Here is a 25979-nt window from a genome sequence, read left to right on the forward strand (position 1 = left end):
GCTGTGAGTAAGGTGTCAATGTAACCAGAACATATTAAAGCACAGTGTTTTTGAAGGTGTTGACTCCTATATCGTTCTGTATTGCATGAGTTATCTCTGAAGGTAAAAAGCAGGAGCAATCTGTGAAACATGAGCTTTGGTTGCCATCAATGAACGTGAGTGGCAAAGTACCACGTTTTGTGAATAACATCAGGTATCCATGTATAAGGAGATGCGTTGGCCGGGAATCGAACCCGGGTCAACTGCTTGGAAGGCAGCTATGCTCACCACTATACCACCAACACCTACATATGTCTCTTTACCTTGCATCTTGGCCATTGCAGTCTCCCATAACTGGATCGCTTCTCACATGCATAAAAGCACTTATCAAGCCACTACAGCACCTGGCTGCCTTTAAGCCTCTATTATTGCTTTATTCGTGCCACCATCCCTTCAAGATGCCGACAAGACATGCAACAAGAATCTTCTCTGTCAGTCCACAAGGTGGTGGAATGGACTTCCGCTGACAGTCCGTAAGGTCCAATCAATGGTTGTCTTCAACGCAAACTGAAGAATCAAAACTTCATGTAGTCACTAAGACTTGAATACTCATGGAAAAATAAGAAACTAAACTAAAACACATTTACTTTCTTCTCATCTTCGTTCCAATCTTGCCAGGTCTTTAACTTGATGCTATTCTTCACACTCACCAATCTATTGTAACATGAGAATGTTTTTCTTTTCGTTACTTCACTTTCTGAAGTAACTCTGCTCAAGAGCCTTTCTTGAAAGGTCCTCCGTTTTGTTACATCTCAGGTGCATGATAAACAAGAAACGTTACCTTTAGCTGTATTGCCTTTCAAGGGCCGAATCGACAGATACTAACACAGAATCATGCATAGACTACTCAGGTTGAGAAGAAAGCAGAGAGCTCAGGGATTCTGCCTGAAGATTCCCTCCCTTTGGTACGTTCTTCCCTCACCATTACTCTCCTCTTGAATTGGTGAAACTTTAAGGCAGACGAGAGGGAATGAAAAAAATCAAAATACATTGGAAGAGCTATTGAACTAAAACATCTGACTGCCTTGTTCCATTATTTTAGCTAGACTTCTACGTATTAGACCTCGTGGCGCAACGGTAGCGCGTCTGACTCCAGATCAGAAGGTTACGTGTTCAAATCACGTCGGGGTCAAAAGCTTCTTTATAGCAACATGAAAATGGGGCCGCAGCTTCAGCATGCAGGTCTCTTTGGCCTCGTTCTGATTTTGAGAAATAACAACGCTTTGTATCACTTCATTTAAAAACGATGTAAGAGTCACGGTCATCTGTGCAGCTGTGAGTAAGGTGTCAATGTAACCAGAACATATTAAAGCACAGTGTTTTTGAAGGTGTTGACTCCTATATCGTTCTGTATTGCATGAGTTATCTCTGAAGGTAAAAAGCAGGAGCAATCTGTAAAACATGAGCTTTGGTTGCCATCAATAAACGTGAGTGGCAAAGTACCACGTTTTGTGAATAACATCAGGTATCCATGTATAATGAGATGCGTTGGCCGGGAATCGAACCCGGGTCAACTGCTTGGAAGGCAGCTATGCTCACCACTATACCACCAACGCCTACATATGTCTCTTTACCTTGCATCTTGGCCATTGCAGTCTCCCATAACTGGATCGCTTCTCACATGCATAAAAGCACTTATCAAGCCACTACAGCACCTGGCTGCCTTTAAGCCTCTATTATTGCTTTATTCGTGCCACCATCCCTTCAAGATGCCGACAAGACATGCAACAAGAATCTTCTCTGTCAGTCCACAAGGTGGTGGAATGGACTTCCGCTGACAGTCCGTAAGGTCCAATCAATGGTTGTCTTCAACGCAAACTGAAGAATCAAAACTTCATGTAGTCACTAAGACTTGAATACTCATGGAAAAATAAGAAACTAAACTAAAACACATTTACTTTCTTCTCATCTTCGTTCCAATCTTGCCAGGTCTTTAACTTGATGCTATTCTTCACACTCACCAATCTATTGTAACATGAGAATGTTTTTCTTTTCGTTACTTCACTTTCTGAAGTAACTCTGCTCAAGAGCCTTTCTTGAAAGGTCCTCCGTTTTGTTACATCTCAGGTGCATGATAAACAAGAAACGTTACCTTTAGCTGTATTGCCTTTCAAGGGCCGAATCGACAGATACTAACACAGAATCATGCATAGACTACTCAGGTTGAGAAGAAAGCAGAGAGCTCAGGGATTCTGCCTGAAGATTCCCTCCCTTTGGTACGTTCTTCCCTCACCATTACTCTCCTCTTGAATTGGTGAAACTTTAAGGCAGACGAGAGGGAATGAAAAAAATCTAAATACATTGGAAGAGCTATTGAACTAAAACATCTGACTGCCTTGTTCCATTTTTTTAGCTAGACTTCTACGTATTAGACCTCGTGGCGCAACGGTAGCGCGTCTGACTCCAGATCAGAAGGTTACGTGTTCAAATCACATCGGGGTCAAAAGCTTCTTTATAGCAACATGAAAATGGGGCCGCAGCTTCAGCATGCAGGTCTCTTTGGCCTCATTCTGATTTTGAGAAATAACAACGCTTTGTATCACTTCATTTAAAAACGATGTAAGAGTCACGGTCATCTGTGCAGCTGTGAGTAAGGTGTCAATGTAACCAGAACATATTAAAGCACAGTGTTTTTGAAGGTGTTGACTCCTATATCGTTCTGTATTGCATGAGTTATCTCTGAAGGTAAAAAGCAGGAGCAATCTGTAAAACATGAGCTTTGGTTGCCATCAATAAACGTGAGTGGCAAAGTACCACGTTTTGTGAATAACATCAGGTATCCATGTATAATGAGATGCGTTGGCCGGGAATCGAACCCGGGTCAACTGCTTGGAAGGCAGCTATGCTCACCACTATACCACCAACGCCTACATATGTCTCTTTACCTTGCATCTTGGCCATTGCAGTCTCCCATAACTGGATCGCTTCTCACATGCATAAAAGCACTTATCAAGCCACTACAGCACCTGGCTGCCTTTAAGCCTCTATTATTGCTTTATTCGTGCCACCATCCCTTCAAGATGCCGACAAGACATGCAACAAGAATCTTCTCTGTCAGTCCACAAGGTGGTGGAATGGACTTCCGCTGACAGTCCGTAAGGTCCAATCAATGGTTGTCTTCAACGCAAACTGAAGAATCAAAACTTCATGTAGTCACTAAGACTTGAATACTCATGGAAAAATAAGAAACTAAACTAAAACACATTTACTTTCTTCTCATCTTCGTTCCAATCTTGCCAGGTCTTTAACTTGATGCTATTCTTCACACTCACCAATCTATTGTAACATGAGAATGTTTTTCTTTTCGTTACTTCACTTTCTGAAGTAACTCTGCTCAAGAGCCTTTCTTGAAAGGTCCTCCGTTTTGTTACATCTCAGGTGCATGATAAACAAGAAACGTTACCTTTAGCTGTATTGCCTTTCAAGGGCCGAATCGACAGATACTAACACAGAATCATGCATAGACTACTCAGGTTGAGAAGAAAGCAGAGAGCTCAGGGATTCTGCCTGAAGATTCCCTCCCTTTGGTACGTTCTTCCCTCACCATTACTCTCCTCTTGAATTGGTGAAACTTTAAGGCAGACGAGAGGGAATGAAAAAAATCAAAATACATTGGAAGAGCTATTGAACTAAAACATCTGACTGCCTTGTTCCATTTTTTTAGCTAGACTTCTACGTATTAGACCTCGTGGCGCAACGGTAGCGCGTCTGACTCCAGATCAGAAGGTTACGTGTTCAAATCACGTCGGGGTCAAAAGCTTCTTTATAGCAACATGAAAATGGGGCCGCAGCTTCAGCATGCAGGTCTCTTTGGCCTCATTCTGATTTTGAGAAATAACAACGCTTTGTATCACTTCATTTAAAAACGATGTAAGAGTCACGGTCATCTGTGCAGCTGTGAGTAAGGTGTCAATGTAACCAGAACATATTAAAGCACAGTGTTTTTGAAGGTGTTGACTCCTATATCGTTCTGTATTGCATGAGTTATCTCTGAAGGTAAAAAGCAGGAGCAATCTGTAAAACATGAGCTTTGGTTGCCATCAATAAACGTGAGTGGCAAAGTACCACGTTTTGTGAATAACATCAGGTATCCATGTATAATGAGATGCGTTGGCCGGGAATCGAACCCAGGTCAACTGCTTGGAAGGCAGCTATGCTCACCACTATACCACCAACACCTACATATGTCTCTTTACCTTGCATCTTGGCCATTGCAGTCTCCCATAACTGGATCGCTTCTCACATGCATAAAAGCACTTATCAAGCCACTACAGCACCTGGCTGCCTTTAAGCCTCTATTATTGCTTTATTCGTGCCACCATCCCTTCAAGATGCCGACAAGACATGCAACAAGAATCTTCTCTGTCAGTCCACAAGGTGGTGGAATGGACTTCCGCTGACAGTCCGTAAGGTCCAATCAATGGTTGTCTTCAACGCAAACTGAAGAATCAAAACTTTATGTAGTCACTAAGACATGAATACTCATGGAAAAATAAGAAACTAAACTAAAACACATTTACTTTCTTCTCATCTTCGTTCCAATCTTGCCAGGTCTTTAACTTGATGCTATTCTTCACACTCACCAATCTATTGTAACATGAGAAAGTTTTTCTTTTCGTTACTTCACTTTCTGAAGTAACTCTGCTCAAGAGCCTTTCTTGAAAGGTCCTCCGTTTTGTTACATCTCAGGTGCATGATAAACAAGAAAAGTTACCTTTAGCTGTATTGCCTTTCAAGGGCCGAATCGACAGATACTAACACAGAATCATGCATAGACTACTCAGGTTGAGAAGAAAGCAGAGAGCTCAGGGATTCTGCCTGAAGATTCCCTCCCTTTGGTACGTTCTTCCCTCACCATTACTCTCCTCTTGAATTGGTGAAACTTTAAGGCAGACGAGAGGGAATGAAAAAAATCAAAATACATTGGAAGAGCTATTGAACTAAAACATCTGACTGCCTTGTTCCATTATTTTAGCTAGACTTCTACGTATTAGACCTCGTGGCGCAACGGTAGCGCGTCTGACTCCAGATCAGAAGGTTACGTGTTCAAATCACGTCGGGGTCAAAAGCTTCTTTATAGCAACATGAAAATGGGGCCGCAGCTTCAGCATGCAGGTCTCTTTGGCCTCGTTCTGATTTTGAGAAATAACAACGCTTTGTATCACTTCATTTAAAAACGATGTAAGAGTCACGGTCATCTGTGCAGCTGTGAGTAAGGTGTCAATGTAACCAGAACATATTAAAGCACAGTGTTTTTGAAGGTGTTGACTCCTATATCGTTCTGTATTGCATGAGTTATCTCTGAAGGTAAAAAGCAGGAGCAATCTGTAAAACATGAGCTTTGGTTGCCATCAATAAACGTGAGTGGCAAAGTACCACGTTTTGTGAATAACATCAGGTATCCATGTATAATGAGATGCGTTGGCCGGGAATCGAACCCGGGTCAACTGCTTGGAAGGCAGCTATGCTCACCACTATACCACCAACGCCTACATATGTCTCTTTACCTTGCATCTTGGCCATTGCAGTCTCCCATAACTGGATCGCTTCTCACATGCATAAAAGCACTTATCAAGCCACTACAGCACCTGGCTGCCTTTAAGCCTCTATTATTGCTTTATTCGTGCCACCATCCCTTCAAGATGCCGACAAGACATGCAACAAGAATCTTCTCTGTCAGTCCACAAGGTGGTGGAATGGACTTCCGCTGACAGTCCGTAAGGTCCAATCAATGGTTGTCTTCAACGCAAACTGAAGAATCAAAACTTCATGTAGTCACTAAGACTTGAATACTCATGGAAAAATAAGAAACTAAACTAAAACACATTTACTTTCTTCTCATCTTCGTTCCAATCTTGCCAGGTCTTTAACTTGATGCTATTCTTCACACTCACCAATCTATTGTAACATGAGAATGTTTTTCTTTTCGTTACTTCACTTTCTGAAGTAACTCTGCTCAAGAGCCTTTCTTGAAAGGTCCTCCGTTTTGTTACATCTCAGGTGCATGATAAACAAGAAACGTTACCTTTAGCTGTATTGCCTTTCAAGGGCCGAATCGACAGATACTAACACAGAATCATGCATAGACTACTCAGGTTGAGAAGAAAGCAGAGAGCTCAGGGATTCTGCCTGAAGATTCCCTCCCTTTGGTACGTTCTTCCCTCACCATTACTCTCCTCTTGAATTGGTGAAACTTTAAGGCAGACGAGAGGGAATGAAAAAAATCTAAATACATTGGAAGAGCTATTGAACTAAAACATCTGACTGCCTTGTTCCATTTTTTTAGCTAGACTTCTACGTATTAGACCTCGTGGCGCAACGGTAGCGCGTCTGACTCCAGATCAGAAGGTTACGTGTTCAAATCACATCGGGGTCAAAAGCTTCTTTATAGCAACATGAAAATGGGGCCGCAGCTTCAGCATGCAGGTCTCTTTGGCCTCATTCTGATTTTGAGAAATAACAACGCTTTGTATCACTTCATTTAAAAACGATGTAAGAGTCACGGTCATCTGTGCAGCTGTGAGTAAGGTGTCAATGTAACCAGAACATATTAAAGCACAGTGTTTTTGAAGGTGTTGACTCCTATATCGTTCTGTATTGCATGAGTTATCTCTGAAGGTAAAAAGCAGGAGCAATCTGTAAAACATGAGCTTTGGTTGCCATCAATAAACGTGAGTGGCAAAGTACCACGTTTTGTGAATAACATCAGGTATCCATGTATAATGAGATGCGTTGGCCGGGAATCGAACCCGGGTCAACTGCTTGGAAGGCAGCTATGCTCACCACTATACCACCAACGCCTACATATGTCTCTTTACCTTGCATCTTGGCCATTGCAGTCTCCCATAACTGGATCGCTTCTCACATGCATAAAAGCACTTATCAAGCCACTACAGCACCTGGCTGCCTTTAAGCCTCTATTATTGCTTTATTCGTGCCACCATCCCTTCAAGATGCCGACAAGACATGCAACAAGAATCTTCTCTGTCAGTCCACAAGGTGGTGGAATGGACTTCCGCTGACAGTCCGTAAGGTCCAATCAATGGTTGTCTTCAACGCAAACTGAAGAATCAAAACTTCATGTAGTCACTAAGACTTGAATACTCATGGAAAAATAAGAAACTAAACTAAAACACATTTACTTTCTTCTCATCTTCGTTCCAATCTTGCCAGGTCTTTAACTTGATGCTATTCTTCACACTCACCAATCTATTGTAACATGAGAATGTTTTTCTTTTCGTTACTTCACTTTCTGAAGTAACTCTGCTCAAGAGCCTTTCTTGAAAGGTCCTCCGTTTTGTTACATCTCAGGTGCATGATAAACAAGAAACGTTACCTTTAGCTGTATTGCCTTTCAAGGGCCGAATCGACAGATACTAACACAGAATCATGCATAGACTACTCAGGTTGAGAAGAAAGCAGAGAGCTCAGGGATTCTGCCTGAAGATTCCCTCCCTTTGGTACGTTCTTCCCTCACCATTACTCTCCTCTTGAATTGGTGAAACTTTAAGGCAGACGAGAGGGAATGAAAAAAATCAAAATACATTGGAAGAGCTATTGAACTAAAACATCTGACTGCCTTGTTCCATTTTTTTAGCTAGACTTCTACGTATTAGACCTCGTGGCGCAACGGTAGCGCGTCTGACTCCAGATCAGAAGGTTACGTGTTCAAATCACGTCGGGGTCAAAAGCTTCTTTATAGCAACATGAAAATGGGGCCGCAGCTTCAGCATGCAGGTCTCTTTGGCCTCATTCTGATTTTGAGAAATAACAACGCTTTGTATCACTTCATTTAAAAACGATGTAAGAGTCACGGTCATCTGTGCAGCTGTGAGTAAGGTGTCAATGTAACCAGAACATATTAAAGCACAGTGTTTTTGAAGGTGTTGACTCCTATATCGTTCTGTATTGCATGAGTTATCTCTGAAGGTAAAAAGCAGGAGCAATCTGTAAAACATGAGCTTTGGTTGCCATCAATAAACGTGAGTGGCAAAGTACCACGTTTTGTGAATAACATCAGGTATCCATGTATAATGAGATGCGTTGGCCGGGAATCGAACCCAGGTCAACTGCTTGGAAGGCAGCTATGCTCACCACTATACCACCAACACCTACATATGTCTCTTTACCTTGCATCTTGGCCATTGCAGTCTCCCATAACTGGATCGCTTCTCACATGCATAAAAGCACTTATCAAGCCACTACAGCACCTGGCTGCCTTTAAGCCTCTATTATTGCTTTATTCGTGCCACCATCCCTTCAAGATGCCGACAAGACATGCAACAAGAATCTTCTCTGTCAGTCCACAAGGTGGTGGAATGGACTTCCGCTGACAGTCCGTAAGGTCCAATCAATGGTTGTCTTCAACGCAAACTGAAGAATCAAAACTTTATGTAGTCACTAAGACATGAATACTCATGGAAAAATAAGAAACTAAACTAAAACACATTTACTTTCTTCTCATCTTCGTTCCAATCTTGCCAGGTCTTTAACTTGATGCTATTCTTCACACTCACCAATCTATTGTAACATGAGAAAGTTTTTCTTTTCGTTACTTCACTTTCTGAAGTAACTCTGCTCAAGAGCCTTTCTTGAAAGGTCCTCCGTTTTGTTACATCTCAGGTGCATGATAAACAAGAAAAGTTACCTTTAGCTGTATTGCCTTTCAAGGGCCGAATCGACAGATACTAACACAGAATCATGCATAGACTACTCAGGTTGAGAAGAAAGCAGAGAGCTCAGGGATTCTGCCTGAAGATTCCCTCCCTTTGGTACGTTCTTCCCTCACCATTACTCTCCTCTTGAATTGGTGAAACTTTAAGGCAGACGAGAGGGAATGAAAAAAATCAAAATACATTGGAAGAGCTATTGAACTAAAACATCTGACTGCCTTGTTCCATTATTTTAGCTAGACTTCTACGTATTAGACCTCGTGGCGCAACGGTAGCGCGTCTGACTCCAGATCAGAAGGTTACGTGTTCAAATCACGTCGGGGTCAAAAGCTTCTTTATAGCAACATGAAAATGGGGCCGCAGCTTCAGCATGCAGGTCTCTTTGGCCTCGTTCTGATTTTGAGAAATAACAACGCTTTGTATCACTTCATTTAAAAACGATGTAAGAGTCACGGTCATCTGTGCAGCTGTGAGTAAGGTGTCAATGTAACCAGAACATATTAAAGCACAGTGTTTTTGAAGGTGTTGACTCCTATATCGTTCTGTATTGCATGAGTTATCTCTGAAGGTAAAAAGCAGGAGCAATCTGTAAAACATGAGCTTTGGTTGCCATCAATAAACGTGAGTGGCAAAGTACCACGTTTTGTGAATAACATCAGGTATCCATGTATAATGAGATGCGTTGGCCGGGAATCGAACCCGGGTCAACTGCTTGGAAGGCAGCTATGCTCACCACTATACCACCAACGCCTACATATGTCTCTTTACCTTGCATCTTGGCCATTGCAGTCTCCCATAACTGGATCGCTTCTCACATGCATAAAAGCACTTATCAAGCCACTACAGCACCTGGCTGCCTTTAAGCCTCTATTATTGCTTTATTCGTGCCACCATCCCTTCAAGATGCCGACAAGACATGCAACAAGAATCTTCTCTGTCAGTCCACAAGGTGGTGGAATGGACTTCCGCTGACAGTCCGTAAGGTCCAATCAATGGTTGTCTTCAACGCAAACTGAAGAATCAAAACTTCATGTAGTCACTAAGACTTGAATACTCATGGAAAAATAAGAAACTAAACTAAAACACATTTACTTTCTTCTCATCTTCGTTCCAATCTTGCCAGGTCTTTAACTTGATGCTATTCTTCACACTCACCAATCTATTGTAACATGAGAATGTTTTTCTTTTCGTTACTTCACTTTCTGAAGTAACTCTGCTCAAGAGCCTTTCTTGAAAGGTCCTCCGTTTTGTTACATCTCAGGTGCATGATAAACAAGAAACGTTACCTTTAGCTGTATTGCCTTTCAAGGGCCGAATCGACAGATACTAACACAGAATCATGCATAGACTACTCAGGTTGAGAAGAAAGCAGAGAGCTCAGGGATTCTGCCTGAAGATTCCCTCCCTTTGGTACGTTCTTCCCTCACCATTACTCTCCTCTTGAATTGGTGAAACTTTAAGGCAGACGAGAGGGAATGAAAAAAATCAAAATACATTGGAAGAGCTATTGAACTAAAACATCTGACTGCCTTGTTCCATTTTTTTAGCTAGACTTCTACGTATTAGACCTCGTGGCGCAACGGTAGCGCGTCTGACTCCAGATCAGAAGGTTACGTGTTCAAATCACGTCGGGGTCAAAAGCTTCTTTATAGCAACATGAAAATGGGGCCGCAGCTTCAGCATGCAGGTCTCTTTGGCCTCATTCTGATTTTGAGAAATAACAACGCTTTGTATCACTTCATTTAAAAACGATGTAAGAGTCACGGTCATCTGTGCAGCTGTGAGTAAGGTGTCAATGTAACCAGAACATATTAAAGCACAGTGTTTTTGAAGGTGTTGACTCCTATATCGTTCTGTATTGCATGAGTTATCTCTGAAGGTAAAAAGCAGGAGCAATCTGTAAAACATGAGCTTTGGTTGCCATCAATAAACGTGAGTGGCAAAGTACCACGTTTTGTGAATAACATCAGGTATCCATGTATAATGAAATGCGTTGGCCGGGAATCTAACCCGGGTCAACTGCTTGGAAGGCAGCTATGCTCACCACTATACCACCAACGCCTACATATGTCTCTTTACCTTGCATCTTGGCCATTGCAGTCTCCCATAACTGGATCGCTTCTCACATGCATAAAAGCACTTATCAAGCCACTACAGCACCTGGCTGCCTTTAAGCCTTTATTATTGCTTTATTCGTGCCACAATCCCTTCAAGATGCCGACAAGACATGCAACAAGAATCTTCTCTGTCAGTCCACAAGGTGGTGCAATGGACTTCCGCTGACAGTCCGTAAGGTCCAATCAATGGTTGTCTTCAACGCAAACTGAAGAATCAAAACTTCATGTAGTCACTAAGACTTGAATACTCATGGAAAAATAAGAAACTAAACTAAAACACATTTACTTTCTTCTCATCTTCGTTCCAATCTTGCCAGGTCTTTAACTTGATGCTATTCTTCACACTCACCAATCTATTGTAACATGAGAATGTTTTTCTTTTCGTTACTTCACTTTCTGAAGTAACTCTGCTCAAGAGCCTTTCTTGAAAGGTCCTCCGTTTTGTTACATCTCAGGTGCATGATAAACAAGAAACGTTACCTTTAGCTGTATTGCCTTTCAAGGGCCGAATCGACAGATACTAACACAGAATCATGCATAGACTACTCAGGTTGAGAAGAAAGCAGAGAGCTCAGGGATTCTGCCTGAAGATTCCCTCCCTTTGGTACGTTCTTCCCTCACCATTACTCTCCTCTTGAATTGGTGAAACTTTAAGGCAGACGAGAGGGAATGAAAAAAATCTAAATACATTGGAAGAGCTATTGAACTAAAACATCTGACTGCCTTGTTCCATTTTTTTAGCTAGACTTCTACGTATTAGACCTCGTGGCGCAACGGTAGCGCGTCTGACTCCAGATCAGAAGGTTACGTGTTCAAATCACGTCGGGGTCAAAAGCTTCTTTATAGCAACATGAAAATGGGGCCGCAGCTTCAGCATGCAGGTCTCTTTGGCCTCATTCTGATTTTGAGAAATAACAACGCTTTGTATCACTTCATTTAAAAACGATGTAAGAGTCACGGTCATCTGTGCAGCTGTGAGTAAGGTGTCAATGTAACCAGAACATATTAAAGCACAGTGTTTTTGAAGGTGTTGACTCCTATATCGTTCTGTATTGCATGAGTTATCTCTGAAGGTAAAAAGCAGGAGCAATCTGTAAAACATGAGCTTTGGTTGCCATCAATAAACGTGAGTGGCAAAGTACCACGTTTTGTGAATAACATCAGGTATCCATGTATAATGAGATGCGTTGGCCGGGAATCGAACCCAGGTCAACTGCTTGGAAGGCAGCTATGCTCACCACTATACCACCAACGCCTACATATGTCTCTTTACCTTGCATCTTGGCCATTGCAGTCTCCCATAACTGGATCGCTTCTCACATGCATAAAAGCACTTATCAAGCCACTACAGCACCTGGCTGCCTTTAAGCCTTTATTATTGCTTTATTCGTGCCACAATCCCTTCAAGATGCCGACAAGACATGCAACAAGAATCTTCTCTGTCAGTCCACAAGGTGGTGCAATGGACTTCCGCTGACAGTCCGTAAGGTCCAATCAATGGTTGTCTTCAACGCAAACTGAAGAATCAAAACTTCATGTAGTCACTAAGACTTGAATACTCATGGAAAAATAAGAAACTAAACTAAAACACATTTACTTTCTTCTCATCTTCGTTCCAATCTTGCCAGGTCTTTAACTTGATGCTATTCTTCACACTCACCAATCTATTGTAACATGAGAATGTTTTTCTTTTCGTTACTTCACTTTCTGAAGTAACTCTGCTCAAGAGCCTTTCTTGAAAGGTCCTCCGTTTTGTTACATCTCAGGTGCATGATAAACAAGAAACGTTACCTTTAGCTGTATTGCCTTTCAAGGGCCGAATCGACAGATACTAACACAGAATCATGCATAGACTACTCAGGTTGAGAAGAAAGCAGAGAGCTCAGGGATTCTGCCTGAAGATTCCCTCCCTTTGGTACGTTCTTCCCTCACCATTACTCTCCTCTTGAATTGGTGAAACTTTAAGGCAGACGAGAGGGAATGAAAAAAATCTAAATACATTGGAAGAGCTATTGAACTAAAACATCTGACTGCCTTGTTCCATTTTTTTAGCTAGACTTCTACGTATTAGACCTCGTGGCGCAACGGTAGCGCGTCTGACTCCAGATCAGAAGGTTACGTGTTCAAATCACGTCGGGGTCAAAAGCTTCTTTATAGCAACATGAAAATGGGGCCGCAGCTTCAGCATGCAGGTCTCTTTGGCCTCATTCTGATTTTGAGAAATAACAACGCTTTGTATCACTTCATTTAAAAACGATGTAAGAGTCACGGTCATCTGTGCAGCTGTGAGTAAGGTGTCAATGTAACCAGAACATATTAAAGCACAGTGTTTTTGAAGGTGTTGACTCCTATATCGTTCTGTATTGCATGAGTTATCTCTGAAGGTAAAAAGCAGGAGCAATCTGTAAAACATGAGCTTTGGTTGCCATCAATAAACGTGAGTGGCAAAGTACCACGTTTTGTGAATAACATCAGGTATCCATGTATAATGAGATGCGTTGGCCGGGAATCAAACCCGGGTCAACTGCTTGGAAGGCAGCTATGCTCACCACTATACCACCAACGCCTACATATGTCTCTTTACCTTGCATCTTGGCCATTGCAGTCTCCCATAACTGGATCGCTTCTCACATGCATAAAAGCACTTATCAAGCCACTACAGCACCTGGCTGCCTTTAAGCCTCTATTATTGCTTTATTCGTGCCACCATCCCTTCAAGATGCCGACAAGACATGCAACAAGAATCTTCTCTGTCAGTCCACAAGGTGGTGGAATGGACTTCCGCTGACAGTCCGTAAGGTCCAATCAATGGTTGTCTTCAACGCAAACTGAAGAATCAAAACTTCATGTAGTCACTAAGACTTGAATACTCATGGAAAAATAAGAAACTAAACTAAAACACATTTACTTTCTTCTCATCTTCGTTCCAATCTTGCCAGGTCTTTAACTTGATGCTATTCTTCACACTCACCAATCTATTGTAACATGAGAATGTTTTTCTTTTCGTTACTTCACTTTCTGAAGTAACTCTGCTCAAGAGCCTTTCTTGAAAGGTCCTCCGTTTTGTTACATCTCAGGTGCATGATAAACAAGAAACGTTACCTTTAGCTGTATTGCCTTTCAAGGGCCGAATCGACAGATACTAACACAGAATCATGCATAGACTACTCAGGTTGAGAAGAAAGCAGAGAGCTCAGGGATTCTGCCTGAAGATTCCCTCCCTTTGGTACGTTCTTCCCTCACCATTACTCTCCTCTTGAATTGGTGAAACTTTAAGGCAGACGAGAGGGAATGAAAAAAATCAAAATACATTGGAAGAGCTATTGAACTAAAACATCTGACTGCCTTGTTCCATTTTTTTAGCTAGACTTCTACGTATTAGACCTCGTGGCGCAACGGTAGCGCGTCTGACTCCAGATCAGAAGGTTACGTGTTCAAATCACGTCGGGGTCAAAAGCTTCTTTATAGCAACATGAAAATGGGGCCGCAGCTTCAGCATGCAGGTCTCTTTGGCCTCATTCTGATTTTGAGAAATAACAACGCTTTGTATCACTTCATTTAAAAACGATGTAAGAGTCACGGTCATCTGTGCAGCTGTGAGTAAGGTGTCAATGTAACCAGAACATATTAAAGCACAGTGTTTTTGAAGGTGTTGACTCCTATATCGTTCTGTATTGCATGAGTTATCTCTGAAGGTAAAAAGCAGGAGCAATCTGTAAAACATGAGCTTTGGTTGCCATCAATAAACGTGAGTGGCAAAGTACCACGTTTTGTGAATAACATCAGGTATCCATGTATAATGAAACGCGTTGGCCGGGAATCTAACCCGGGTCAACTGCTTGGAAGGCAGCTATGCTCACCACTATACCACCAACGCCTACATATGTCTCTTTACCTTGCATCTTGGCCATTGCAGTCTCCCATAACTGGATCGCTTCTCACATGCATAAAAGCACTTATCAAGCCACTACAGCACCTGGCTGCCTTTAAGCCTTTATTATTGCTTTATTCGTGCCACAATCCCTTCAAGATGCCGACAAGACATGCAACAAGAATCTTCTCTGTCAGTCCACAAGGTGGTGCAATGGACTTCCGCTGACAGTCCGTAAGGTCCAATCAATGGTTGTCTTCAACGCAAACTGAAGAATCAAAACTTCATGTAGTCACTAAGACTTGAATACTCATGGAAAAATAAGAAACTAAACTAAAACACATTTACTTTCTTCTCATCTTCGTTCCAATCTTGCCAGGTCTTTAACTTGATGCTATTCTTCACACTCACCAATCTATTGTAACATGAGAATGTTTTTCTTTTCGTTACTTCACTTTCTGAAGTAACTCTGCTCAAGAGCCTTTCTTGAAAGGTCCTCCGTTTTGTTACATCTCAGGTGCATGATAAACAAGAAACGTTACCTTTAGCTGTATTGCCTTTCAAGGGCCGAATCGACAGATACTAACACAGAATCATGCATAGACTACTCAGGTTGAGAAGAAAGCAGAGAGCTCAGGGATTCTGCCTGAAGATTCCCTCCCTTTGGTACGTTCTTCCCTCACCATTACTCTCCTCTTGAATTGGTGAAACTTTAAGGCAGACGAGAGGGAATGAAAAAAATCTAAATACATTGGAAGAGCTATTGAACTAAAACATCTGACTGCCTTGTTCCATTTTTTTAGCTAGACTTCTACGTATTAGACCTCGTGGCGCAACGGTAGCGCGTCTGACTCCAGATCAGAAGGTTACGTGTTCAAATCACGTCGGGGTCAAAAGCTTCTTTATAGCAACATGAAAATGGGGCCGCAGCTTCAGCATGCAGGTCTCTTTGGCCTCATTCTGATTTTGAGAAATAACAACGCTTTGTATCACTTCATTTAAAAACGATGTAAGAGTCACGGTCATCTGTGCAGCTGTGAGTAAGGTGTCAATGTAACCAGAACATATTAAAGCACAGTGTTTTTGAAGGTGTTGACTCCTATATCGTTCTGTATTGCATGAGTTATCTCTGAAGGTAAAAAGCAGGAGCAATCTGTAAAACATGAGCTTTGGTTGCCATCAATAAACGTGAGTGGCAAAGTACCACGTTTTGTGAATAACATCAGGTATCCATGTATAATGAGATGCGTTGGCCGGGAATCGAACCCAGGTCAACTGCTTGGAAGGCAGCTATGCTCACCACTATACCACCAACGCCTACATATGTCTCTTTACCTTGCATCTTGGCCATTGCAGTCTCCCATAACTGGATCGCTTCTCACATGCATAAAAGCACTTATCAAGCCACTACAGCACCTGGCTGCCTTTAAGCCTTTATTATTGCTTTATTCGTGCCACAATCCCTTCAAGATGCCGACAAGACATGCAACAAGAATCTTCTCTGTCAGTCCACAAGGTGGTGCAATGGACTTCCGCTGACAGTCCGTAAGGTCCAATCAATGGTTGTCTTCAACGCAAACTGAAGAATCAAAACTTCATGTAGTCACTAAGACTTGAATACTCATGGAAAAATAAGAAACTAAACTAAAACACATTTACTTTCTTCTCATCTTCGTTCCAATCTTGCCAGGTCTTTAACTTGATGCTATTCTTCACACTCACCAATCTATTGTAACATGAGAATGTTTTTCTTTTCGTTACTTCACTTTCTGAAGTAACTCTGCTCAAGAGCCTTTCTTGAAAGGTCCTCCGTTTTGTTACATCTCAGGTGCATGATAAACAAGAAACGTTACCTTTAGCTGTATTGCCTTTCAAGGGCCGAATCGACAGATACTAACACAGAATCATGCATAGACTACTCAGGTTGAGAAGAAAGCAGAGAGCTCAGGGATTCTGCCTGAAGATTCCCTCCCTTTGGTACGTTCTTCCCTCACCATTACTCTCCTCTTGAATTGGTGAAACTTTAAGGCAGACGAGAGGGAATGAAAAAAATCTAAATACATTGGAAGAGCTATTGAACTAAAACATCTGACTGCCTTGTTCCATTTTTTTAGCTAGACTTCTACGTATTAGACCTCGTGGCGCAACGGTAGCGCGTCTGACTCCAGATCAGAAGGTTACGTGTTCAAATCACGTCGGGGTCAAAAGCTTCTTTATAGCAACATGAAAATGGGGCCGCAGCTTCAGCATGCAGGTCTCTTTGGCCTCATTCTGATTTTGAGAAATAACAACGCTTTGTATCACTTCATTTAAAAACGATGTAAGAGTCACGGTCATCTGTGCAGCTGTGAGTAAGGTGTCAATGTAACCAGAACATATTAAAGCACAGTGTTTTTGAAGGTGTTGACTCCTATATCGTTCTGTATTGCATGAGTTATCTCTGAAGGTAAAAAGCAGGAGCAATCTGTAAAACATGAGCTTTGGTTGCCATCAATAAACGTGAGTGGCAAAGTACCACGTTTTGTGAATAACATCAGGTATCCATGTATAATGAGATGCGTTGGCCGGGAATCAAACCCGGGTCAACTGCTTGGAAGGCAGCTATGCTCACCACTATACCACCAACGCCTACATATGTCTCTTTACCTTGCATCTTGGCCATTGCAGTCTCCCATAACTGGATCGCTTCTCACATGCATAAAAGCACTTATCAAGCCACTACAGCACCTGGCTGCCTTTAAGCCTCTATTATTGCTTTATTCGTGCCACCATCCCTTCAAGATGCCGACAAGACATGCAACAAGAATCTTCTCTGTCAGTCCACAAGGTGGTGGAATGGACTTCCGCTGACAGTCCGTAAGGTCCAATCAATGGTTGTCTTCAACGCAAACTGAAGAATCAAAACTTCATGTAGTCACTAAGACTTGAATACTCATGGAAAAATAAGAAACTAAACTAAAACACATTTACTTTCTTCTCATCTTCGTTCCAATCTTGCCAGGTCTTTAACTTGATGCTATTCTTCACACTCACCAATCTATTGTAACATGAGAATGTTTTTCTTTTCGTTACTTCACTTTCTGAAGTAACTCTGCTCAAGAGCCTTTCTTGAAAGGTCCTCCGTTTTGTTACATCTCAGGTGCATGATAAACAAGAAACGTTACCTTTAGCTGTATTGCCTTTCAAGGGCCGAATCGACAGATACTAACACAGAATCATGCATAGACTACTCAGGTTGAGAAGAAAGCAGAGAGCTCAGGGATTCTGCCTGAAGATTCCCTCCCTTTGGTATGTTCTTCCCTCACCATTACTCTCCTCTTGAATTGGTGAAACTTTAAGGCAGACGAGAGGGAATGAAAAAAATCAAAATACATTGGAAGAGCTATTGAACTAAAACATCTGACTGCCTTGTTCCATTTTTTTAGCTAGACTTCTACGTATTAGACCTCGTGGCGCAACGGTAGCGCGTCTGACTCCAGATCAGAAGGTTACGTGTTCAAATCACGTCGGGGTCAAAAGCTTCTTTATAGCAACATGAAAATGGGGCCGCAGCTTCAGCATGCAGGTCTCTTTGGCCTCATTCTGATTTTGAGAAATAACAACGCTTTGTATCACTTCATTTAAAAACGATGTAAGAGTCACGGTCATCTGTGCAGCTGTGAGTAAGGTGTCAATGTAACCAGAACATATTAAAGCACAGTGTTTTTGAAGGTGTTGACTCCTATATCGTTCTGTATTGCATGAGTTATCTCTGAGGTAAAAAGCAGGAGCAATCTGTAAAACATGAGCTTTGGTTGCCATCAATAAACGTGAGTGGCAAAGTACCACGTTTTGTGAATAACATCAGGTATCCATGTATAACGAGATGCGTTGGCCGGGAATCGAACCCGGGTCAACTGCTTGGAAGGCAGCTATGCTCACCACTATACCACCCACGCCTACATTTGTCTCTTTACCTTGCATCTTGGCCATTGCAGTCTCCCATAACTGGATCGCTTCTCACATGCATAAAAGCACTTATCAAGCCACTACAGCACCTGGCTGCCTTTAAGCCTCTATTATTGCTTTATTCGTGCCACCATCCCTTCAAGATGCCGACAAGACATGCAACAAGAATCTTCTCTGTCAGTCCACAAGGTGGTGGAATGGACTTCCGCTGACAGTCCGTAAGGTCCAATCAATGGTTGTCTTCAACGCAAACTGAAGAATCAAAACTTCATGTAGTCACTAAGACTTGAATACTCATGGAAAAATAAGAAACTAAACTAAAACACATTTACTTTCTTCTCATCTTCGTTCCAATCTTGCCAGGTCTTTAACTTGATGCTATTCTTCACACTCACCAATCTATTGTAACATGAGAATTTTTTTCTTTTCGTTACTTCACTTTCTGAAGTAACTCTGCTCAAGAGCCTTTCTTGAAAGGTCCTCCGTTTTGTTACATCTCAGGTGCATGATAAACAAGAAACGTTACCTTTAGTTGTATTGCCTTTCAAGGGCCGAATCGACAGATACTAACACAGAATCATGCATAGACTACTCAGGTTGAGAAGAAAGCAGAGAGCTCAGGGATTCAGCCTGAAGATTCCCTCCCTTTGGTATGTTCTTCCCTCACCATTACTCTCCTCTTGAATTGGTGAAACTTTAAGGCAGACGAGAGGGAATGAAAAAAATCTAAATACATTGGAAGAGCTATTGAACTAAAACATCTGACTGCCTTGTTCCATTTTTTTAGCTAGACTTCTACGTATTAGACCTCGTGGCGTAACGGTAGCGCGTCTGACTCCAGATCAGAAGGTTACGTGTTCAAATCACGTCGGGGTCAAAAGCATCTTTATAGCAACATGAAAATGGGGCCGCAGCTTCAGCATGCAGGTCTCTTTGGCCTCATTCTGATTTTGAGAAATAACAACGCTTTGTATCACTTCATTTAAAAACGATGTAAGAGTCACGGTCATCTGTGCAGCTGTGAGTAAGGTGTCAATGTAACCAGAACATATTAAAGCACAGTGTTTTTGAAGGTGTTGACTCCTATATCGTTCTGTATTGCATGAGTTATCTCTGAAGGTAAAAAGCAGGAGCAATCTGTAAAACATGAGCTTTGGTTGCCATCAATAAACGTGAGTGGCAAAGTACCACGTTTTGTGAATAACATCAGGTATACATGTATAATGAGATGCGTTGGCCGGGAATCGAACCCGGGTCAACTGCTTGGAAGGCAGCTATGCTCACCACTATACCACCAACACCTACATATGTCTCTTTACCTTGCATCTTGGCCATTGCAGTCTCCCATAACTGGATCGATTCTCACATGCATAAAAGCACTTATCAAGCCACTACAGCACCTGGCTGCCTTTGAGCCTCTATTATTGCTTTATTCGTGCCACCATCCCTTCAAGATGCCGACAAGACATGCAACAAGAATCTTCTCTGTCAGTCCACAAGGTGGTGGAATGGACTTCCGCTGACAGTCCGTAAGGTCCAATCAATGGTTGTCTTCAACGCAAACTGAAGAATCAAAACTTCATGTAGTCACTAAGACTTGAATACTCATGGAAAAATAAGAAACTAAACTAAAACACATTTACTTTCTTCTCATCTTCGTTCCAATCTTGCCAGGTCTTTAACTTGATGCTATTCTTCACACTCACCAATCTTTTGTAACATGAGAATGTTTTTCTTTTCGTTACTTCACTTTCTGAAGTAACTCTGCTCAAGAGACTTTCTTGAAAGGTCCTCCGTTTTGTTACATCTCAGGTGCATGATAAACAAGAAAAGTTACCTTTAGCTGTATTGCCTTTCAAGGGCCGAATCGACAGATACTAACACAGAATCATGCATAGACTACTCAGGTTGAGAAGAAAGCAGAGAGCTCAGGGATTCTGCCTGAAGATTCCCTCCCTTTGGTACGTTCTTCCCTCACCATTACTCTCCTCTTGAATTGGTGAAACTTTAAGGCAGACGAGAGGGAATGAAAAAAATCAAAATACATTGGAAGAGCTATTGAACTAAAACATCTGACTGCCTTGTTCCATTATTTTAGCTAGACTTCTACGTATTAGACCTCGTGGCGCAACGGTAGCGCGTCTGACTCCAGATCAGAAGGTTACGTGTTCAAATCACGTCGGGGTCAAAAGCTTCTTTATAGCAACATGAAAATGGGGCCGCAGCTTCAGCATGCAGGTCTCTTTGGCCTCATTCTGATTTTGAGAAATAACAACGCTTTGTATCACTTCATTTAAAAACGATGTAAGAGTCACGGTCATCTGTGCAGCTGTGAGTAAGGTGTCAATGTAACCAGAACATATTAAAGCACAGTGTTTTTGAAGGTGTTGACTCCTATATCGTTCTGTATTGCATGAGTTATCTCTGAAGGTAAAAAGCAGGAGCAATCTGTAAAACATGAGCTTTGGTTGCCATCAATAAACGTGAGTGGCAAAGTACCACGTTTTGTGAATAACATCAGGTATCCATGTATAATGAGATGCGTTGGCCGGGAATCGAACCCGGGTCAACTGCTTGGAAGGCAGCTATGCTCACCACTATACCACCAACGCCTACATAGGTCTCTTTACCTTGCATCTTGGCCATTGCAGTCTCCCATAACTGGATCGCTTCTCACATGCATAAAAGCACTTATCAAGCCACTACAGCACCTGGCTGCCTTTAAGCCTCTATTATTGCTTTATTCGTGCCACCATCCCTTCAAGATGCCGACAAGACATGCAACAAGAATCTTCTCTGTCAGTCCACAAGGTGGTGGAATGGACTTCCGCTGACAGTCCGTAAGGTCCAATCAATGGTTGTCTTCAACGCAAACTGAAGAATCAAAACTTCATGTAGTCACTAAGACTTGAATACTCATGGAAAAATAAGAAACTAAACTAAAACACATTTACTTTCTTCTCATCTTCGTTCCAATCTTGCCAGGTCTTTAACTTGATGCTATTCTTCACACTCACCAATCTATTGTAACATGAGAATGTTTTTCTTTTCGTTACTTCACTTTCTGAAGTAACTCTGCTCAAGAGCCTTTCTTGAAAGGTCCTCCGTTTTGTTACATCTCAGGTGCATGATAAACAAGAAACGTTACCTTTAGCTGTATTGCCTTTCAAGGGCCGAATCGACAGATACTAACACAGAATCATGCATAGACTACTCAGGTTGAGAAGAAAGCAGAGAGCTCAGGGATTCTGCCTGAAGATTCCCTCCCTTTGGTACGTTCTTCCCTCACCATTACTCTCCTCTTGAATTGGTGAAACTTTAAGGCAGACGAAAGGGAATGAAAAAAATCAAAATACATTGGAAGAGCTATTGAACTAAAACATCTGACTGCCTTGTTCCATTTTTTTAGCTAGACTTCTACGTATTAGACCTCGTGGCGCAACGGTAGCGCGTCTGACTCCAGATCAGAAGGTTACGTGTTCAAATCACGTCGGGGTCAAAAGCATCTTTATAGCAACATGAAAATGGGGCCGCAGCTTCAGCATGCAGGTCTCTTTGGCCTCATTCTGATTTTGAGAAATAACAACGATTTGTATCACTTCATTTAAAAACGATGTAAGAGTCACGGTCATCTGTGCAGCTGTGAGTAAGGTGTCAATGTAACCAGAACATATTAAAGCACAGTGTTTTTGAAGGTGTTGACTCCTATATCGTTCTGTATTGCATGAGTTATCTCTGAAGGTAAAAAGCAGGAGCAATCTGTAAAACATGAGCTTTGGTTGCCATCAATAAACGTGAGTGGCAAAGTACCACGTTTTGTGAATAACATCAGGTATCCATGTATAATGAGATGCGTTGGCCGGGAATCGAACCCGGGTCAACTGCTTGGAAGGCAGCTATGCTCACCACTATACCACCAACGCCTACATAGGTCTCTTTACCTTGCATCTTGGCCATTGCAGTCTCCCATAACTGGATCGCTTCTCACATGCATAAAAGCACTTATCAAGCCACTACAGCACCTGGCTGCCTTTAAGCCTCTATTATTGCTTTATTCGTGCCACCATCCCTTCAAGATGCCGACAAGACATGCAACAAGAATCTTCTCTGTCAGTCCACAAGGTGGTGGAATGGACTTCCGCTGACAGTCCGTAAGGTCCAATCAATGGTTGTCTTCAACGCAAACTGAAGAATCAAAACTTCATGTAGTCACTAAGACTTGAATACTCATGGAAAAATAAGAAACTAAACTAAAACACATTTACTTTCTTCTCATCTTCGTTCCAATCTTGCCAGGTCTTTAACTTGATGCTATTCTTCACACTCACCAATCTATTGTAACATGAGAATGTTTTTTCTTTTCGTTACTTCACTTTCTGAAGTAACTCTGCTCAAGAGCCTTTCTTGAAAGGTCCTCCGTTTTGTTACATCTCAGGTGCATGATAAACAAGAAACGTTACCTTTAGCTGTATTGCCTTTCAAGGGCCGAATCGACAGATACTAACACAGAATCATGCATAGACTACTCAGGTTGAGAAGAAAGCAGAGAGCTCAGGGATTCTGCCTGAAGATTCCCTCCCTTTGGTACGTTCTTCCCTCACCATTACTCTCCTCTTGAATTGGTGAAACTTTAAGGCAGACGAGAGGGAATGAAAAAAATCTAAATACATTGGAAGAGCTATTGAACTAAAACATCTGACTGCCTTGTTCCATTTTTTTAGCTAGACTTCTACGTATTAGACCTCGTGGCGCAACGGTAGCGCGTCTGACTCCAGATCAGAAGGTTACGTGTTCAAATCACGTCGGGGTCAAAAGCATCTTTATAGCAACATGAAAATGGGGCCGCAGCTTCAGCATGCAGGTCTCTTTGGCCTCATTCTGATTTTGAGAAATAACAACGCTTTGTATCACTTCATTTAAAAACGATGTAAGAGTCACGGTCATCTGTGCAGCTGTGAGTAAGGTGTCAATGTAACCAGAACATATTAAAGCACAGTGTTTTTGAAGGTGTTGACTCCTATATCGTTCTGTATTGCATGAGTTATCTCTGAAGGTAAAAAGCAGGAGCAATCTGTAAAACATGAGCTTTGGTTGCCATCAATAAACGTGAGTGGCAAAGTACCACGTTTTGTGAATAACATCAGGTATCCATGTATAATGAGATGCGTTGGCCGGGAATCGAACCCGGGTCAACTGCTTGGAAGGCAGCTATGCTCACCACTATACCACCGACGCCTACATATGTCTCTTTACCTTGCATCTTGGCCATTGCAGTCTCCCATAACTGGATCGCTTCTCACATGCATAAAAGCACTTATCAAGCCACTACAGCACCTGGCTGCCTTTAAGCCTCTATTATTGCTTTATTCGTGCCACCATCCCTTCAAGATGCCGACAAGACATGCAACAAGAATCTTCTCTGTCAGTCCACAAGGTGGTGGAATGGACTTCCGCTGACAGTCCGTAAGGTCCAATCAATGGTTGTCTTCAACGCAAACTGAAGAATCAAAACTTCATGTAGTCACTAAGACTTGAATACTCATGGAAAAATAAGAAACTAAACTAAGACACATTTACTTTCTTCTCATCTTCGTTCCAATCTTGCCAGGTCTTTAACTTGATGCTATTCTTCACACTCACCAATCTATTGTAACATGAGAATGTTTTTCTTTTCGTTACTTCACTTTCTGAAGTAACTCTGCTCAAGAGCCTTTCTTGAAAGGTCCTCCGTTTTGTTACATCTCAGGTGCATGATAAACAAGAAACGTTACCTTTAGCTGTATTGCCTTTCAAGGGCCGAATCGACAGATACTAACACAGAATCATGCATAGACTACTCAGGTTGAGAAGAAAGCAGAGAGCTCAGGGATTCTGCCTGAAGATTCCCTCCCTTTGGTACGTTCTTCCCTCACCATTACTCTCCTCTTGAATTGGTGAAACTTTAAGGCAGACGAGAGGGAATGAAAAAAATCTAAATACATTGGAAGAGCTATTAAACTAAAACATCTGACTGCCTTGTTCCATTTTTTTAGCTAGACTTCTACGTATTAGACCTCGTGGCGCAACGGTAGCGCGTCTGACTCCAGATCAGAAGGTTACGTGTTCAAATCACATCGGGGTCAAAAGCTTCTTTATAGCAACATGAAAATGGGGCCGCAGCTTCAGCATGCAGGTCTCTTTGGCCTCGTTCTGATTTTGAGAAATAACAACGCTTTGTATCACTTCATTTAAAAACGATGTAAGAGTCACGGTCATCTGTGCAGCTGTGAGTAAGGTGTCAATGTAACCAGAACATATTAAAGCACAGTGTTTTTGAAGGTGTTGACTCCTATATCGTTCTGTATTGCATGAGTTATCTCTGAAGGTAAAAAGCAGGAGCAATCTGTAAAACATGAGCTTTGGTTGCCATCAATAAACGTGAGTGGCAAAGTACCACGTTTTGTGAATAACATCAGGTATCCATGTATAATGAGATGCGTTGGCCGGGAATCGAACCCGGGTCAACTGCTTGGAAGGCAGCTATGCTCACCACTATACCACCAACGCCTACATATGTCTCTTTACCTTGCATCTTGGCCATTGCAGTCTCCCATAACTGGATCGCTTCTCACATGCATAAAAGCACTTATCAAGCCACTACAGCACCTGGCTGCCTTTAAGCCTCTATTATTGCTTTATTCGTGCCACCATCCCTTCAAGATGCCGACAAGACATGCAACAAGAATCTTCTCTGTCAGTCCACAAGGTGGTGGAATGGACTTCCGCTGACAGTCCGTAAGGTCCAATCAATGGTTGTCTTCAACGCAAACTGAAGAATCAAAACTTCATGTAGTCACTAAGACTTGAATACTCATGGAAAAATAAGAAACTAAACTAAAACACATTTACTTTCTTCTCATCTTCGTTCCAATCTTGCCAGGTCTTTAACTTGATGCTATTCTTCACACTCACCAATCTATTGTAACATGAGAATGTTTTTCTTTTCGTTACTTCACTTTCTGAAGTAACTCTGCTCAAGAGCCTTTCTTGAAAGGTCCTCCGTTTTGTTACATCTCAGGTGCATGATAAACAAGAAACGTTACCTTTAGCTGTATTGCCTTTCAAGGGCCGAATCGACAGATACTAACACAGAATCATGCATAGACTACTCAGGTTGAGAAGAAAGCAGAGAGCTCAGGGATTCTGCCTGAAGATTCCCTCCCTTTGGTACGTTCTTCCCTCACCATTACTCTCCTCTTGAATTGGTGAAACTTTAAGGCAGACGAAAGGGAATGAAAAAAATCAAAATACATTGGAAGAGCTATTGAACTAAAACATCTGACTGCCTTGTTC

General features: G+C 42.0%; 39 non-coding genes across 39 annotated transcripts; 19 read left to right on the forward strand and 20 right to left on the reverse strand.

Moving 5' to 3' along the window:
- Positions 1–212: 212 nt before the first annotated feature.
- trnag-ucc (transfer RNA glycine (anticodon UCC)) lies at positions 213–284 on the reverse strand. The gene has a single exon. It is a non-coding gene; the product is annotated as a tRNA-Gly (tRNA).
- An 815-nt stretch (positions 285–1099) lies between these two features.
- Positions 1100–1171, forward strand: trnaw-cca (transfer RNA tryptophan (anticodon CCA)). Its single transcript has one exon. It is a non-coding gene; the product is annotated as a tRNA-Trp (tRNA).
- Positions 1172–1523: 352 nt separating this feature from the next.
- On the reverse strand, positions 1524–1595 carry trnag-ucc (transfer RNA glycine (anticodon UCC)). The gene has a single exon. It is a non-coding gene; the product is annotated as a tRNA-Gly (tRNA).
- Positions 1596–2410: 815 nt separating this feature from the next.
- Positions 2411–2482, forward strand: trnaw-cca (transfer RNA tryptophan (anticodon CCA)). Its single transcript has one exon. It is a non-coding gene; the product is annotated as a tRNA-Trp (tRNA).
- Positions 2483–2834: 352 nt separating this feature from the next.
- On the reverse strand, positions 2835–2906 carry trnag-ucc (transfer RNA glycine (anticodon UCC)). Its single transcript has one exon. It is a non-coding gene; the product is annotated as a tRNA-Gly (tRNA).
- Positions 2907–3721: 815 nt separating this feature from the next.
- On the forward strand, positions 3722–3793 carry trnaw-cca (transfer RNA tryptophan (anticodon CCA)). The gene has a single exon. It is a non-coding gene; the product is annotated as a tRNA-Trp (tRNA).
- Positions 3794–4145: 352 nt separating this feature from the next.
- trnag-ucc (transfer RNA glycine (anticodon UCC)) lies at positions 4146–4217 on the reverse strand. The gene has a single exon. It is a non-coding gene; the product is annotated as a tRNA-Gly (tRNA).
- An 815-nt stretch (positions 4218–5032) lies between these two features.
- On the forward strand, positions 5033–5104 carry trnaw-cca (transfer RNA tryptophan (anticodon CCA)). Its single transcript has one exon. It is a non-coding gene; the product is annotated as a tRNA-Trp (tRNA).
- A 352-nt stretch (positions 5105–5456) lies between these two features.
- trnag-ucc (transfer RNA glycine (anticodon UCC)) lies at positions 5457–5528 on the reverse strand. The gene has a single exon. It is a non-coding gene; the product is annotated as a tRNA-Gly (tRNA).
- Positions 5529–6343: 815 nt separating this feature from the next.
- On the forward strand, positions 6344–6415 carry trnaw-cca (transfer RNA tryptophan (anticodon CCA)). The gene has a single exon. It is a non-coding gene; the product is annotated as a tRNA-Trp (tRNA).
- Positions 6416–6767: 352 nt separating this feature from the next.
- On the reverse strand, positions 6768–6839 carry trnag-ucc (transfer RNA glycine (anticodon UCC)). The gene has a single exon. It is a non-coding gene; the product is annotated as a tRNA-Gly (tRNA).
- An 815-nt stretch (positions 6840–7654) lies between these two features.
- On the forward strand, positions 7655–7726 carry trnaw-cca (transfer RNA tryptophan (anticodon CCA)). The gene has a single exon. It is a non-coding gene; the product is annotated as a tRNA-Trp (tRNA).
- Positions 7727–8078: 352 nt separating this feature from the next.
- trnag-ucc (transfer RNA glycine (anticodon UCC)) lies at positions 8079–8150 on the reverse strand. Its single transcript has one exon. It is a non-coding gene; the product is annotated as a tRNA-Gly (tRNA).
- Positions 8151–8965: 815 nt separating this feature from the next.
- Positions 8966–9037, forward strand: trnaw-cca (transfer RNA tryptophan (anticodon CCA)). The gene has a single exon. It is a non-coding gene; the product is annotated as a tRNA-Trp (tRNA).
- A 352-nt stretch (positions 9038–9389) lies between these two features.
- On the reverse strand, positions 9390–9461 carry trnag-ucc (transfer RNA glycine (anticodon UCC)). Its single transcript has one exon. It is a non-coding gene; the product is annotated as a tRNA-Gly (tRNA).
- Positions 9462–10276: 815 nt separating this feature from the next.
- Positions 10277–10348, forward strand: trnaw-cca (transfer RNA tryptophan (anticodon CCA)). Its single transcript has one exon. It is a non-coding gene; the product is annotated as a tRNA-Trp (tRNA).
- Positions 10349–10700: 352 nt separating this feature from the next.
- Positions 10701–10772, reverse strand: trnag-ucc (transfer RNA glycine (anticodon UCC)). The gene has a single exon. It is a non-coding gene; the product is annotated as a tRNA-Gly (tRNA).
- Positions 10773–11587: 815 nt separating this feature from the next.
- On the forward strand, positions 11588–11659 carry trnaw-cca (transfer RNA tryptophan (anticodon CCA)). The gene has a single exon. It is a non-coding gene; the product is annotated as a tRNA-Trp (tRNA).
- Positions 11660–12011: 352 nt separating this feature from the next.
- Positions 12012–12083, reverse strand: trnag-ucc (transfer RNA glycine (anticodon UCC)). Its single transcript has one exon. It is a non-coding gene; the product is annotated as a tRNA-Gly (tRNA).
- Positions 12084–12898: 815 nt separating this feature from the next.
- On the forward strand, positions 12899–12970 carry trnaw-cca (transfer RNA tryptophan (anticodon CCA)). The gene has a single exon. It is a non-coding gene; the product is annotated as a tRNA-Trp (tRNA).
- Positions 12971–13322: 352 nt separating this feature from the next.
- trnag-ucc (transfer RNA glycine (anticodon UCC)) lies at positions 13323–13394 on the reverse strand. Its single transcript has one exon. It is a non-coding gene; the product is annotated as a tRNA-Gly (tRNA).
- An 815-nt stretch (positions 13395–14209) lies between these two features.
- Positions 14210–14281, forward strand: trnaw-cca (transfer RNA tryptophan (anticodon CCA)). Its single transcript has one exon. It is a non-coding gene; the product is annotated as a tRNA-Trp (tRNA).
- Positions 14282–14633: 352 nt separating this feature from the next.
- On the reverse strand, positions 14634–14705 carry trnag-ucc (transfer RNA glycine (anticodon UCC)). Its single transcript has one exon. It is a non-coding gene; the product is annotated as a tRNA-Gly (tRNA).
- Positions 14706–15520: 815 nt separating this feature from the next.
- Positions 15521–15592, forward strand: trnaw-cca (transfer RNA tryptophan (anticodon CCA)). The gene has a single exon. It is a non-coding gene; the product is annotated as a tRNA-Trp (tRNA).
- A 352-nt stretch (positions 15593–15944) lies between these two features.
- On the reverse strand, positions 15945–16016 carry trnag-ucc (transfer RNA glycine (anticodon UCC)). The gene has a single exon. It is a non-coding gene; the product is annotated as a tRNA-Gly (tRNA).
- An 815-nt stretch (positions 16017–16831) lies between these two features.
- On the forward strand, positions 16832–16903 carry trnaw-cca (transfer RNA tryptophan (anticodon CCA)). Its single transcript has one exon. It is a non-coding gene; the product is annotated as a tRNA-Trp (tRNA).
- Positions 16904–17255: 352 nt separating this feature from the next.
- Positions 17256–17327, reverse strand: trnag-ucc (transfer RNA glycine (anticodon UCC)). The gene has a single exon. It is a non-coding gene; the product is annotated as a tRNA-Gly (tRNA).
- Positions 17328–18142: 815 nt separating this feature from the next.
- Positions 18143–18214, forward strand: trnaw-cca (transfer RNA tryptophan (anticodon CCA)). The gene has a single exon. It is a non-coding gene; the product is annotated as a tRNA-Trp (tRNA).
- A 351-nt stretch (positions 18215–18565) lies between these two features.
- On the reverse strand, positions 18566–18637 carry trnag-ucc (transfer RNA glycine (anticodon UCC)). The gene has a single exon. It is a non-coding gene; the product is annotated as a tRNA-Gly (tRNA).
- Positions 18638–19452: 815 nt separating this feature from the next.
- On the forward strand, positions 19453–19524 carry trnaw-cca (transfer RNA tryptophan (anticodon CCA)). The gene has a single exon. It is a non-coding gene; the product is annotated as a tRNA-Trp (tRNA).
- A 352-nt stretch (positions 19525–19876) lies between these two features.
- trnag-ucc (transfer RNA glycine (anticodon UCC)) lies at positions 19877–19948 on the reverse strand. Its single transcript has one exon. It is a non-coding gene; the product is annotated as a tRNA-Gly (tRNA).
- An 815-nt stretch (positions 19949–20763) lies between these two features.
- trnaw-cca (transfer RNA tryptophan (anticodon CCA)) lies at positions 20764–20835 on the forward strand. The gene has a single exon. It is a non-coding gene; the product is annotated as a tRNA-Trp (tRNA).
- Positions 20836–21187: 352 nt separating this feature from the next.
- On the reverse strand, positions 21188–21259 carry trnag-ucc (transfer RNA glycine (anticodon UCC)). Its single transcript has one exon. It is a non-coding gene; the product is annotated as a tRNA-Gly (tRNA).
- Positions 21260–22074: 815 nt separating this feature from the next.
- trnaw-cca (transfer RNA tryptophan (anticodon CCA)) lies at positions 22075–22146 on the forward strand. Its single transcript has one exon. It is a non-coding gene; the product is annotated as a tRNA-Trp (tRNA).
- A 352-nt stretch (positions 22147–22498) lies between these two features.
- Positions 22499–22570, reverse strand: trnag-ucc (transfer RNA glycine (anticodon UCC)). Its single transcript has one exon. It is a non-coding gene; the product is annotated as a tRNA-Gly (tRNA).
- An 816-nt stretch (positions 22571–23386) lies between these two features.
- trnaw-cca (transfer RNA tryptophan (anticodon CCA)) lies at positions 23387–23458 on the forward strand. The gene has a single exon. It is a non-coding gene; the product is annotated as a tRNA-Trp (tRNA).
- Positions 23459–23810: 352 nt separating this feature from the next.
- Positions 23811–23882, reverse strand: trnag-ucc (transfer RNA glycine (anticodon UCC)). The gene has a single exon. It is a non-coding gene; the product is annotated as a tRNA-Gly (tRNA).
- Positions 23883–24697: 815 nt separating this feature from the next.
- On the forward strand, positions 24698–24769 carry trnaw-cca (transfer RNA tryptophan (anticodon CCA)). The gene has a single exon. It is a non-coding gene; the product is annotated as a tRNA-Trp (tRNA).
- A 352-nt stretch (positions 24770–25121) lies between these two features.
- Positions 25122–25193, reverse strand: trnag-ucc (transfer RNA glycine (anticodon UCC)). Its single transcript has one exon. It is a non-coding gene; the product is annotated as a tRNA-Gly (tRNA).
- Between the last annotated feature and the right edge of the window lie 786 nt (positions 25194–25979).

Source organism: Brachyhypopomus gauderio, chromosome 1, assembly GCF_052324685.1.
Source record: "Brachyhypopomus gauderio isolate BG-103 chromosome 1, BGAUD_0.2, whole genome shotgun sequence".
NCBI classification, from domain to species: domain Eukaryota; kingdom Metazoa; phylum Chordata; class Actinopteri; order Gymnotiformes; family Hypopomidae; genus Brachyhypopomus; species Brachyhypopomus gauderio.